The sequence below is a fragment of the Lates calcarifer genome, linkage group LG21 (assembly GCF_001640805.2).
Source record: "Lates calcarifer isolate ASB-BC8 linkage group LG21, TLL_Latcal_v3, whole genome shotgun sequence".
In the NCBI taxonomy this organism is placed as follows: domain Eukaryota; kingdom Metazoa; phylum Chordata; class Actinopteri; family Centropomidae; genus Lates; species Lates calcarifer.
Genome location: NC_066853.1, coordinates 22,193,775 through 22,198,982, shown reverse-complemented (window position 1 = coordinate 22,198,982; position 5,208 = coordinate 22,193,775). Strand labels below are relative to the sequence as shown.

Sequence of the window (5,208 nt, the reverse complement as noted above, 5' to 3'; positions counted from 1 at the left end):
GAGTTGTACAGCTCACAGGCAGAGGTGTCTCTCACACACAAACCACCCTGACTGCTGGTGCTGACAAAATATAAAACCACAGGATATAGGGGCTGAGGATCTACAGGATTCAATACTGATCAAACACTGTTGCACAAAGGCTGACAGAGATGATTTAAATCTTATTTAATATATGAGGTGTATGTTTCCCATCATGCAATGCTGTATTCCCAGATCAAAGGCTCAACCTAAAACCATCTATTTTATCTATTTTTACTTCCTGAAAATGAGCAACAGCCAAACTCAAAGTTCAAGTGAGACAAAGCTAAATCAGACAGTAACAAACACTGTTTGATCAACATTTGAAATTCAGAGAAAAGAATAAAAACTAAAGCACATTGTTTCTCACAGTACAACCACTTCCTGTTTCCTGTTTCTTTGTGATGGCCAACTGATGTTTCTGCTACTGCCACCTATTGGTCTGGGGTGTGAACTACAATGATGTTATTTGTATTTATACTTACATACCATATTTATCTGTGTTTCACTGAATGTACAGCAGGAGGAAATTATTTAGATAATAAGAGTGAATGAAGTGCGCACAGTGTACTTGCCTCTCTGATCTGTCAGGGGAAAGCAGACTGATAAACAGCAGCAGCACAAATTATACAGAGTGGATTTTTACCTCTGGACAATGAGCTAAAAAAAATAATCAGAGTGAAATGACAGTTCATCTTAAAACTAGAGTACAATGAAGCTAAACAATACTATAAAAATGAGGACATTTTGAGGACCCAGCAGGAAAAACATGATGATCTCATATTCTTCTAGTTACTAGTTTGACTCCTTCAACATTCACACGTGTGTAACTACTTTCAGCCTCATGCCGTTAAAATGAGGGTTAGAGACACTACAGACAAATGAACTTACCAAAGTGCAAGGGTACAAATTATATAATGTAAGGTATTAACTACCTGGTCAGATGAACACAAATAAACTAAACACTGTGCTTTCTGAGGAAAATGTCATCAAGAGAAAATAGTCAAGCATTTATTACTTTGTACATTCAGAGGAGGGTGCACCATTCCTGGAAGTACTGCAATACCAGGTTGATGCGTGGAGTGGACGGAGCAAGCCCCTATTCCATCTCCCTGTTCCAAAAATCAATTTAATATATGGTCCCCGGGTAGGGGACGTATCAGATATTAAACTGATAAGAACAGATACTACACTTGATCTTAGCCAAAAGGCCGAGAAGCGATACTGAAATAATGTCAGAGATGATGGGGTCATTCTCTGCACAGTCCCTCTCACTGAGGAGTCTGATGGTGAATGATTTGTTTAGACACCAATCATTAACACAGAAAACCAGTCCACTGAGTACTTTAAAGTGAATTTGTTTGCACAAAAGCTGACAAAGATTATTTGCATTATGTTTGATAGGTAATGCTTATATTTCCCATCATGCAATGTTGTATTCTCACATCAAAGGCTGACCTAAACTCATTAATTGTATCTATTTTAACTCCTGAAAATGAGCATCAGCTCAATTGCAACTTCAGGTGAGACGAAGCCAAATCAGATAGCAACACATACTGTTTGATCCACATCTGAAATTCAGAGAAACGAGTAAAAACAGACACAGCACATTTTTTTCCACAGTACAACCACTTCCTGTTTCCTGTTTCTTTGTGATGGGCAACTGAAGTCTCTGCTACTCCCACCTATTGGTCTAGAGGGTGAACTACACTGTTGTTACCTCAACATTTATCTGTGTTTCACTGTATGTAACTCACAGCAAGAATAAATAATTTAGATAGTAAGAGAAAATTAATCTGTCAGGGGAGAGCAGGCTGAGAAATTATGCAGAGTGCAATGAAGCTGAACAATACTAGCGCCACAGATTACATCCTCCATAATGATCAAACAGTTCATTCAACACCTCATTAACATAACGTAATCAAAAACTGGACATAATAAACTTCATAATGGAAGGATTTATTGGAGGGTTGTAATATCATAAACTCTTACCATGCTCTGCTGTGCATCCAGAACAGAATTAATTACTCACCTGACATAATGTAAAAGACGCCAGAATGTAAAATAGTAACATCCTATTGGCTACATTGTGTAATCTACTTAGAATTCTATAGTCAACGTTTACTTATTACAAAGGAAAGTCAAAAATGAAACGGACTGAGCTGAATGACCATCTTACCCGCACTAAAAAGCGATATAAATAATGAATGTACGGATTGGTAATGTGTATCCTTAATGTTAAGTATATTTTATTAATGGTTGTGTGCTATGTCTTTGAAAAGACCCGTGTTGAGACGAACATTGCAAATTAACATAGAATATAAATGCTTTCAAATTGATTCACAGTGTGCAAATACACAAAGCTAACATGCAACATTTCTCTCAAGTATTGAGACTGCTTTTTGGGTTTTTTTCCTGCAAAGTGAAACATTTAACATAAAATCAACACAAAATCATTTCAGCATGCTACTAGCATGGCTAACCACTGAACTTGGCTAACCGCTAACGTGCGAATTTTAACCGCAATTAAAATACGGTATCAGCGGTGAAACTAGATTACAATAACTGACAGCACTTTGGCTTCCCAATAATTGTTATCGGTGTACTTATAGCGACATTCTATCTAAAAGAAATGCTTAGAAAATTATTAAAAATTAACTTACAAAATTCTGTCATCGACGCTGTAACGTATCAGGTTCTCCGGCGATAATCAGCAGCGGCACGTGACGTAATGACGTGTTAATCAAACGTACGTACAGTTACATCGTCACCCTCTTAAAATAATTGACTAAGTCATTTTTTTTTTTTTTTTTACAAAAATCATCTCCTCATGATGCTGGCCACCTCTGGTAAAATTGCCAACATCCTCAGTTAAACAGATCGTGCCATTCAACCCCTTTAGTATAATTGCCTATGTCAAGAGTGTGACTTTTTTAGTTTTAATTTGCCTAAGTTATTTAATTCTCTCATGTTCCATGTTTGACTGACCTTCTGGTTTGTATGTCAATAGGCATCTGTTGTTATAACTGTTTGGATTAAAATTGTTAGTAAATATCATATATTCAACAAGTGGTACAGTTTTTTGTGTTTCCTGAAAAATCTGAAAAAATGACTTAGGCAATTATTTTAAGAGGGTGACGACATATTGCTCTGGAGACTGCCAACGCGCAAACTACATTTGCATTAATTGTGAAATATTTACACGAACAAAATATAACAGTTTAATCGGGTTAAAACATCAAGGTTAGTACAAGGTCTTTACAGCCAAATCTTCAATATTTCTATTTTATTTTTTTATTTACTTTTAATGAGTCAGAATCCAACAACAAAAAAAGTGAATCAACTTTATCTTTTTTCTATGTGTTATTATCAAAATTGTTCATTCACTGATCAGCCACAGCATTAAGTAAATATTGATTATCTTCTTGAAGTTGATATATTGGAAGCAGCACAAATGTGCAAGTGTAGGGATCTTAGCAATTTTGACAAGGGTCCATCGTGATGGATAGATGACTTGGTCAGAGCATCTCCAAAATGGCCGGTCTTTTGGGGTGTTCCCAGTATGCATTGGTTACTATCGAACAAATGTGGTCAAAGGAAGGACAACCAGTAAATTGAATACAGGGTCATAGGTGCATAAAGCTCACTGATGTGCATAGGGAGCAAAGGCTGGCACGTGTGGTCTTGGTGGCCTGGTCTGGTCTGGTGAATCATGAATGAATCATGTCCTTTACATCATGTGAATGGCTGGGTGTGTCATTTACCTAGTGAGGAGATGGCATCAGGATGCATTATGAGATGGCAAGCCAGTGGAAAGTTTGATGCTCTGGGCAGTTTTCTGCTGGGGAATCTTGGGCTTCAGACCAAGTGCACCCCTTCATGGTATCAATATTCCCTGATGGCAGTGCCTCCTTTCAAAATTCCACAGATCTCAATCCAATGATGGTCCCACCTTGCAACTTACAGGATTTCAGGGATGTGATGCTAATGTCTTGGTGCCTGTACCTCAGGACACTCTTCCTCTTGTGGAGTCCATGTCTCAATGAGTCAGAGCTGTTTTGGCACCACAAACATATTAGGAAGGTGGTTTTAATGTTGTGGCTGATCATTTACAAGTACAGAAAACCAAATGTAACAAAGAAAAGGAGGGGAAAACAAAAGACAAAAACAAGGCAAAACTTAAAATAAATATTTAGTTAACAGTAACGGTTGAGGATCATACATGAAAGTGTTCATGGGGAATTTGACCAATTACTGAAGTAGTAAGTAAAACATGATGAAATTAAATTTACAAGGAAGCACAATTTCATAGAGGAATATCTTTGCAAAGAAGCAAATGAAATGATTTCCATCCCCCACCCCCCCACCCCCTTTTTTTTTTTTTTTTTTTTTGGAGTTGTATTTATATCAAGTATTCATTAGAGTCCCCTCACCCAGCCCTGACAAACAACTGCATCTTAACATGAAACTTCACATTCATATAGAACTGGTTATGAAAAATAAGAATGTAATAAATACATGAAAAATACAGCTTTATCCCAATTTCTTAATAATTGAGTATTAAAATGTAATTGATATGAATCAATAAAACAATTAATAGAATTACAAATGTTTATTGCAGACGGTATTAAGTAAAGCATTAAGCATTTTTGAGCCTGTGAATTGTTTGTTCTCTCTGGGCCTTTGGTACAGTATATGATGAAAATACATAAAGAAATATATACATTGAGAGGGCTGGCTCATAGTTAGCAAATCAAAAATCAACTAGAATCATCAAACATAACAGCCTCTTCAAAGAAAATTCTTACTTTCTATCATCTCCCCACACACTGGAAGTATAGACAGTCTACATGGGTATACAGGATACCAAATTCAGACAATAATATGTGACAAGAAATGTTATTTTTCAGCTGAAAGTGTGAGAGTTTGGTTCTTCCTAAATGTAGGTAGAAGACTATTTTTTGTCCGCCTGATGAGAGACACCGACGCTTTGGTTGTTTGAATTTAAAATAATTTCTTTACTGAGATAAGCTTGTTAAAATTAATGTTTTAAATTAATGTTTAAAAAAAAGAAATGAGGGATATCTGTAATAGAGCTAGTCTGGTCATAACACACAAAATGGAATGAAGCAGCTAATGCATGCCTTCTAAAGTGAAATGACACTTCACTGTGGTTGTGTTCACTGTGTG

The 5,208-nt window shown here is 36.4% G+C and overlaps 1 non-coding gene across 1 annotated transcript; it reads right to left on the bottom strand.

Annotated features, from left to right (window-relative positions):
• Positions 1–1,050: 1,050 nt before the first annotated feature.
• Positions 1,051–1,241, bottom strand: LOC127139082 (U2 spliceosomal RNA). Its single transcript, XR_007808970.1, has one exon. It is a non-coding gene; the product is annotated as a U2 spliceosomal RNA (small nuclear RNA).
• Between the last annotated feature and the right edge of the window lie 3,967 nt (positions 1,242–5,208).